The 10,311-nt window shown below is 34.1% G+C and overlaps 1 long non-coding RNA gene across 1 annotated transcript in view; it reads left to right on the top strand.

The window, feature by feature from the left end:
• The window catches only part of LOC149134769 (uncharacterized), a 15,421-nt gene extending 7,569 nt beyond the window's left edge, over positions 1 to 7,852 (top strand). Inside the window, exon 2 of the long non-coding RNA XR_016242463.1 lies at positions 7,515 to 7,852. This is a non-coding gene — a long non-coding RNA (uncharacterized LOC149134769). The remainder of the gene's footprint in view (positions 1 to 7,514) is intronic.
• The last annotated feature ends 2,459 nt before the right edge of the window (positions 7,853 to 10,311 follow it).

The raw sequence follows: 10,311 nt of genomic DNA, 5'->3' as shown, positions 1-10,311 counted from the left end.
ATAGGTATATCTTCATTTAACTACACATACATACATAGACTCAAACACACATGCAACACACACATATACTTACTAACGTGCACACACACATATACTTTCTAACGCGCACACACACATTCACACGACATACATATACATTTACACATACATATATATAAATACATCGGCAGGTATGCAAACTGTAATATCATTTCTAATTTTGACTCTTTCCTAATAGAATTATTCAAATATTTTTTTTCATTCATGCATTTATTTCTATATTTTATGCGATGTATGTTCTGTACATATTTTAAAGTTTAACTTTACTGATAATTTAATAAAGAACTTTTTAACATTCTGTTCAAAATATCGTCTGATAGATTCAGATGGAGTGTCATATGATTATCGTACGTGACACTGCACACTAGAGCGCACACGCAGAGGTTCGCAAACTCATACACACGAATACTTACGCACACACATATATACGCATAACCATAACACCCCCCCCCCCACATATAGAGAGAAAGAGATATGTATATATATATGTGTGTGTATATATATATATATAAACAAATATATATATATATACACATATATATATATATGTATATATATATATATATATATATAGGTGAAAATTATATTTGTCTAAATATAAATATATATATAAATATATATGGAGAATGAGAGAGAGAGAGAGAGAGAGAGAGAGAGAGAGAGAGAGAGAGAGAGAGAGAGAGAGAGAGAGAGTGTGAGTGATTGAGTGTGAGAATGAGAGGAAGAGGGGTAACTTCGCCTCCTCTCTCTCTCCCTATCCTAGTTCCCCTGGGGGAGTGAGATTGTGGGTCTCCGTTCGTATGTGTGTATTTGTGCGTGTACCTGTAAGTAGTATGAATATTGCCATATTTATTCGCGTATAGGTGCGTGTGTCTATACCTATGTATATTTTTGTATGCTCCTATGTGTGTGAGGAGTAGTTGTGCATGCATACATACTAACATACTTACACTACACATACACACACACACACACAAACACACACAGTTAATCTGAATATATAATTTAAAGTAGTGCTCCAGCAAGGCCGCTGTAAAATGACTGAAACAAGTAAAGGAATAATATATATGCACACACACACACACATCTGTATCTGTATATATATCTTTGTTCATATCTATCTATCTATCTGTTTATTATATACACACACACACACACATATATATATATATATATATATATATATATATATATATATATACATATATACATATATATACATATATAGATATATATTTACATATACATATCTATATACATATATCTATTATATCTATCTATATATTTATAAATATATATTCATATATATATCTGTAATTAATATCTATATAAATATGTATATATGAATATATATATATATATATATATATATATATATATATATATATATATATATATATATATATATATATATATATATATATATATATATATACATACGCACACATATATATAAGATGCGGATGTATAGATACATTCAAACATCACATTCATACCACACATATATCTACATATATGTATATACACACATGCATGCATACATACATGCATACATATATAGGTATATACGTAAATACACACACATATGTATATACGTACATACGTACATAATATATACATACGACATACATACGTACGTACGTACGTACGTACATACATACATACATACATACATACATACATACAAACATACATATGTGCATACGTATAGGAGATCCGAATTTATAAGACTGAAACATCTCTTAGAATGAAAAGAAGTTCAGTAACTATCTTGTGAAATTTTGCGAACACGAAGATAAAAAAAAGATATCATTAGGATACCGAATGAACTTTAAAAAAATAATAATAAAAATAAAAACTGATTTATTATCTCTCTCCGAAGAACATTGGAATGTTTTCTCTTAGGTAATATCAAAACAAGAACCTAAGATAGATTAGTTGTCTGAGGAGTTTGTATATGGGTGCATGAAACAGGGACAGAGGGTAAGAGATTGTTGCAAAAGACTAATTGAGCCCTAGAACACTTAAGGCCGGAATTGAGCCCTGCTTCCATAGCATATTTCTTTTTCGTTGCTTTCGCGGATTCCCATAACTCTGTCACCATCCAATTCCATTATTATGAATTTGAATTGAAAGCTTCAGTCATAGTGAATTAGTGAATCTTTCATTAGCTGATTACACAACCATGGATGCCACGCTTATAGATGCATTGTAGTTACTCTCTTCGTAAAGCATGGTAATCCTAACCGTTGATCTTCTAGGATTCCTCCGATCAGCATCAATGTAAGAAGCACCGTTGGCTCAGTTGTGATCTTCAACTACCTTTTCATAATCTGCCATGTTGCGGTCCCATGACTTCGCTGTATAGCAGGTAGGGTGGTTGAACGGGTGATATGCCTTGCCAAAGGGCAGCCCGTAACTATACTGTGAGGTATTTTCAAAGTACCCGCATACCCTATGGCATGTAAGTGATGCGGTAAAAACACTTCCCCTGGTGTGTCCATCGTAGGGTTAACTTCCCAGCTATTGCTGGAATTCATTTACAACTGAGTGGATTGGAGCAACGTGTTTTGTTCAAGAACGCTCTTCCCTGTCCGCGAATACGAAACCAAAATCTTGCGATCGTGGGTCCAACACCCTAACCACTAAGCGACGCGCCTTCACTAGTATTAAGTGCTGGCAATTTTATATTTCACTTTGTATAATACATACATACGTGTGCATGTGTATTTTTATGTTTATATTTGTTGATTGGGAGGGTCAAATTGCCAATAAAAACACATGCACGTTTTCTATTTCACTGCATTTATTCTTGTTATTATTATTCAACTACTAAGGCATTTAGTCAATTATCTAATCTAACCCTTCCATGATACAAGAAAATCAATTTCCACACAGGATTTCATATCAAGAATCTTGCAAGCATAAAAAAAGAAAGTGATATATATAAGAATTCGTGACTTCATGTTTTATCCGTATCGAGGTTTGTACAAACAGTGAACTAAAATGCAGAGTTTTTAGGTACTTTTACATGAAAAAAAAAAAAAAGAAGAAAATTATAAAAATGTTATGTCGATGAAATGATTTTACAAAAACGATATATTATAAATATACAACGTTTTCTTTTTTGAATGAAACGCACTGCCAATTTTTGTTTACAAGGGTGAATATGTGTTAACACTCGTATGCCTCTGTTTAGATGTTCGTTTCAGAATTGTGCATTTTCATGTTAGATCCGATTGCACGGTATTTTGGGAAAAGAAAAAGAAAATGTTTTCTAGACTTACCTCGAGGCCGATGAAAGCCTTTGAGTGAAATTTGGTTGATAGAATGAAAATTGTGTGGAATCCCTTTAGATGGTTCATTCCTATATTTAATTACTCACTCGGTTTGACAGCACCACTTGACCTCCTCTTGGCTGCCTTGAGCCGAGTACTCTCACTTGAAAGCATCTTAGTTAGGTCTTCCACATCTGGCTAATAAAATTTTTGAAAAGGTGTAGCGATATCAGTACCTTTATCTTTCTTTTTCCTTGTACTTATTTCAGTCATTGAATATGGACATTCTGGAGCACCGTCTTGAAGTTTTACTCCAGTACTTATTATTTGTTTTAAAAAAGTCTTGTACTTACTCTATCGATCTCTTTTGTCGAATCGCTATTGTTACTGGGATGTAGACAAACCGATAGAAACAGAAACTAGACAAACAGAAACACAAAGACACACATACATACACTTGCCCAACGAACCGCACAGTGGGACTGAACCCAAAACCACGTGGTTGCAAAGCAAGCTTCCTAACCGCGCATCCATTCCTGCGCGTATATTCAGGTGTATATACTGTGTCAGGGAGATTTGAACGCGAACATAAAAAAGGACGAAAGCAAATGTTGTAATACATAGTATGCTAATCAAACGACCCTAAAATCTATTAGTAATCTTACGTTCATAAAATCGAAGGTAAAAGCTAGAAGAATTTCGATTCAAATGCAATATAAAATGCGTTTTACAAACTTTCAAATCTCTGAATGATACAATTTTTTGGTTGATGAAAAAAGTGTAACAATATATATATATATATATATATATATATATATATATATATATATATATATATATATATATATGTACGTATGTATATATATATATATATACATATACATACATACATACATATATATATATATATATATATATATATATATATATATATATATATATATATATATATATATATATATATGTATATAAATATATCTACTTATCAATATGTACATGTATATATATATATATATATATATATATATATATATATATATATATATACATATATATATATATATACACATATATATATATGTGTATGTATGTATATATATATATATATACATACATACATACATACGTACATACACACACCTATATATATATATATATTTCAAATAGGAAGGCTTCAAATATTTTGCGCATAGCCTTTAATTTCATCCAGGTAAGCCTCTGTTTATTTAGAATGAATGAAAGTAGGTGGAATGTCAATGAAATGGTTAAACGGATTTTGCGTTAAAATTGAAAAAGAAAAGGTCTTCGTATAGAGCGAAAACAGCAGGAAATGCGTCTTGTATGTAGCGGTAAGAATATGGCAATGACTAAAGAAAGAGGAATTCTAAGAGGTGTTCATAGAACATCTGGTGTATAAAAGACGTATCAAATTGAAGGAATGGGGAAAATTGAATAAATAGAATGAGTATTATTGGAAATCCTCATAGCTAATGAATTTGTGTAGAAATGGTGAAAATAAAGTCATTTAATGAGGTCTTTCACACTGAAAAGCACTGTGAAGAACACCACCACACATAAGGCGTTTCATAATTTCACGTTCACTTTGTTACCATTGTCTGCGACAAAGGAATTTGTTTCGGCATTGAGGCTGATTCAATCAAACACAAACAGGGGTACACTACATTTTAAGTGAACAGGCTTTGATAAGCCCTAATTTGAGTGTGAAGGCGTATGTGTGTGGGCATGTGTATATGTGCATGTGTGCGTGTGAGTGTGTGTCTGCTTGTGTGTGAGTGCGCGCGCGCGAAATGAAAGTAGGGGAAAGAATATGCATGCAGACAAATTCACAAACATTAATGCACGCACTTACACACGCGTACAGGTGCACACACGCACACGCGCACACACTTACACACACCGATATATGCGTATACATGCATGCATACATGCATATATGTATATTGTAAATACATATATGTCTATATACAAATATATACATACATATGCATACATATGTACGAGGGGTGTATGAAAAGTCTTGAGCCTCAAAGAAACAAACCATGGTACAAGACTTCTGATGAAGGTACAAAGATTCAATTCTCAAAGGGTTTGAAGGCTCAGAACTTTTCATACACCCCTCGTATATATATGCCCCAGAACCTCCCTACACACACAAACACACATACACACACACACACACACACACACACACACACACACACACACACACACACACACACACATATATATATATATGAGCATGTATATATATATGAGCATGTATATATATATGTGTGTGTATATATATATATATATATATATATATATATATATATATATATATATATATATATATGTATATATATATATATATATATATATATATATATATATATATATATATACACACATACTTACATACATACACATACATACATAAATATACATGCATGCACGCACATATGCAGTTATACCTTTAAATATTTTGGAGGAACATATCAATCTATATTCGTAGGTAATAAATTGAATAAAAATTGCTTGACACTTTCAGCCTAATGTTTCATATGCTTTTCATGATCGTCAGTGGAAAGAAAAAAAGGTGGAGAGTGAAATACACCTCAACATGTTGAGCATCAAAATAGCAATGAAAGGAATTACGTATTTCCCGATATTTGTCATGTGAATTTTGTTTTATATGTGTTATTGTTGTGTTTGTGCGTTTGTTTCCAGACGGAAAAGCAAACGATATCTATGCGAACGAGCGCCTGTGTGACCTGTTGTATCATTTAGTATATGGTAAAGCTGGAAGAATCGGTAGCATCTTGGACAAAATGCTTAGCGGTATTTTTTTACTGTTTTACGTCCTGAGTTCAATTTCCACCGAGGTCGACATTCATTCTTTCGAGTTCGATAAAATAAATACCAACTGAACACTGAAATCGCTGTTCCTTGTGTGAAATTTAGAGAGAATTATTTAGTATATGGTAATTTGGGAGTGGCAGAATTGTTAGATCTTCGTAAAAATGCCTTGCAATATTTTTCAAGATACCTTATGATCTGAGTTCATATCTCACCGGCAGAGGTGCTATTTGAATTGAAAATGCAACTGTGTCTAAAGTAGATGTGGAGTGGGCAGATCTACGTCTGTGAAACGTAAAGTAGGTTGACTACAGACACATTTAAGAATAAATTTATGTAGGCAGTTTGTCAGAATTGATAGAATATCGGACGGGGGATTGGTGGAACTGTGAGAACGTCGGACTGGATCTCTTATGATATTGGTACCGGTTGCTTGTGTTCTGATTTTAAATCCTGCCATACTCTACTTGGATAATAGTAGATTTAATTCGTCAGCTGGTTTAGCACCACTATCTAGCGCATGGTTACTTTTAGCGTAGACCACTCTGCGAGCATTCGGGGGAGTCCTTTTCATCAGTCTCGGTGGCTCTGTTAAGGGGTCATGAACACTGCTATTTTTCATGTCTAAAAGATAAAAAAGAACAAAATTAAACTATTATTTAAGCCCAGAAATATATACGATATAACATCACTTTGAAAAGATATTTTTGTCTGAGAGACAGAAGCGAAAACAACTTTACAGTACTGTAGCAAACGTAGAATTATATAACGCTTGTGTCAAACCGCTGACAGCATATGTACAAGTAAAACATTGAAGATCTCAACTCTTCCTGGAAGTATCTTGTACAGAAGAGATGTTTAAGTATATTCCTGTACGGGCTTCAGACTGACTGATCTTGTGATATGTTTCGACTTCCGGGCTAACATGAACTCTGACACTTAAAAATAAAATCTAAATCTTAAACTCTGCTGAAAACTACAGACAACTGAAAGAGGTGAAGATCGTTCGTCTAATTCTGTCCTTCTTAAAACCCATGAAGTATCTCGAATATTCCCTGTTAACTACCAAAATTAAGAAGAATAAATCACCTAATGAACATGTGAATAATATATTGTTGCAGAAAATAATTTACATAACAGTAAGAATGTTGACGGTTATGAAATAATAGCAAAAAAAAAAAAAAAAAAAAAAAAAAAATTAACAGGTGTATACGTAGATTATATATAAAATGTTTAATGAAAATATATGTAGTTATGTGTTACTTGTCCTGTTTTCCATTTTTCTCTCGTTGTTTGCATATTTAACTCGTTTGTTTTCGTACTTCATATTGTTTACAGTTGGTGATATCTTCTACCCAAATAGTGAGACTTTTTATTGATGAACCCGAAGAGACCAAGAACGGATCAAAACATGTGCCGTACCCAATAAAATATTTTACTCATTCCATCTATTTTATTAGTACTGTTACTCCAACCGACACTACGAAGTTCCTGCAATAAATCTACAGATAACAACAGGTAATCGAAACTGTGCCGGCGCTTTACTCATCATCTATTTATACATTTTGTATAATTTCTCCATTGTATATATATATATATACACACACGCACACGCACACGCACACGCACACGCACACGCACACGCACACGCACACGCACACGCACACGCACACGCACACGCACACGCACATCTTTTTGCTTGCTCCATATGTGGGTGTATGCGTGTATGTATGCATGCATGTATGCATACCTGTATGCATGCATGCAAGTATGTATGTATGTATGTATGCATGCATGTATGTATGTATGTATGTATGTATGTATGTATCCATGTACATGGTGTGGATAGAAGACTGTAAAATATATCCCTACAATGTATTATATATAGGTATAGAGAATAGATCAACATTTGATCACAAATACATATTATATACATATATATATATATTCACATGCATACTCATGTAGATATTTTAAGATGGAACTCAGAGCTTTTGTTTTTCGGATTGTAAATGTAATTACAGCGATTTTGTTAAAGCCGTGTATTTAGAGGAGAAAGAAGAGAACATACAAAGCGAGAGAGAGAGGAGAGAGAGAGAGAGAGAGAGAGAGAGAGTGAGAGAGGAGAGAGAAAGAGAGAGAGAGCTAGAGCTAGAGAGAGAGAGAGCGCTAAAGAGAGAGAGGGAGAGAGAGAGAGAGAGAGGGAGGGAGAGAGAGAGATAGCTAGAGAGAGAGCGAGGGAGAGAAAGAGAAAGGAAGAGAGCGTGCGAAGAATGGATTCTGGACAGTCGCCATCTGTGACCTTGGGAAGTACGTGATATCGAAGAACGACAAATCGTTACTATGACGACAATAACTATAAGTTGGTTGCTGATGACGAAATATTAAATGGACAGTGATATTAAGATTATAAACACATTTATAATATGTATATATTGAAAATCAGATATGTTTGTATCTATAAATATTTATACATAGAAATATAGAAATACCAATAAAGGAAATATATTTACAATGTATATATTTCTTTCTCTCCCCCTCTCTCACTTTCTATGAATAATTATGTATGTGTGTTTGTGTGTGTGTTTGTATATATATATATATATATATATATATATATATATATATATATTCGGATTTTGGTTTGTATGGATCTGGGTGTGAAACTGTGCATTGAAATAGATATTTTTGTACTTTGGGAAGGTCACTGTTCAAGGAAAATGACAAAAAATAACAACATAAAATGAAGAAAATTGCAGTTTTCTAGTTTTCGACTTTGTATATGCTTTCAGTATGAAACATCGATTGCTAAATAAATAAAAAGAAAAACGGAACAAAAACAAATGTTTGTTTCATTGGGAGAAATAAACAGACTTGCCAGATGAAAATACAAAATCTATCTGTCAACCCTAATATCTGCTCACTTCCAAAAGGACTGCAATTCTGCCGCGAAACAACAGCAACAACAACAACAACAGCCACGGGAAAACCAAAAACCCAAAACACCAGCATTATTACCCACACCACCGTATGCACAACTGATCAAGCAGCTATATGCGAAAACGAAAGAACGGCAACAACGAACAAACCAACCTAACCAAACAACACCACCACCTGAGTCAAAAACAGAAACAACACCACCAACAACAACTAAAGACAGACCAACACCAACACCAAGAACAACAACCAAGAAGACAACCACTGAGAACGAAGAAAAGACCAATACTACTCCCAATTCCCCAACAACACACACACCACACACACCACACACCACAACACCATCGACAAACACACAAATAGAACCAAATGCTTTGCCTTTACCCCCTTCTGATTCGTCAGACATTTCGTCTAACGATGAAAGTTCTACAGAATGGCAAATAGCCACAGGAAGTAAAAGAAAAAGATCAAAAACAACCCCAAAATTAAATGCATGCAAAGCAGGGAAATATGTAACCGCTGAAAGCCCCTTGCACAAACAAACCAGCACCAACATCACAAAAACACACACAATGCTATCAGCGATAGACACAACAAACACAAAATTAATGGACTACATCATATCGCAAACAAACATTTCTGAAGATAATTATAAGCTGAACAATCATCCACGCACTACACCACCGAAACACATCAAAATAGTTCACATCACACAAACGCAGCACCACACACTCAAAACCCTCTTTCCAAATGCGGTTGGGGGGTTCCAAAAATATTTATCAAAGAAACTCTTCAAAAACCTCATCCAAGATACTTCAAAAGAAGAGGAAGCTAAAACTTTCGAAACGAGTAAGTAACCTTCTCTCTTGTCTCTTTTACTGTCGTGTATGAAACACAAATTTCGACTTCAACTATGCTTAAATTAGGTTGTGTAAATGTACGTGGCTTGGCGTCAGCTTGGAAGCAAGGTTACCTTCTAAATGACATCAAGTCACAGAACATAGAAATCATGGCTATCAGTGAAACCAGACTCAGTAACCCGCGGGCCCTCAAGTCCATGTTTGGTGGACATTTCGACATTTATTTTTCTCCCTGTCTGCCAAACATGGGTGGTGGTGGTTCCGCGGTGCTTTTTCGGAAGAGTCTGAACCTAAAAGTAAGGCCAATATTCCTAGACCCGGAGGGTAGGCTGGTTGTC

The sequence above is a fragment of the Octopus bimaculoides genome, chromosome 7 (assembly GCF_046866305.1).
Source record: "Octopus bimaculoides isolate indiv1 chromosome 7, ASM4686630v1, whole genome shotgun sequence".
NCBI classification, from domain to species: Eukaryota; Metazoa; Mollusca; class Cephalopoda; order Octopoda; family Octopodidae; genus Octopus; species Octopus bimaculoides.
The sequence above is the reverse complement of the archived record's forward strand: the minus strand, read 5'-3'. Positions and strand labels throughout refer to the sequence as shown.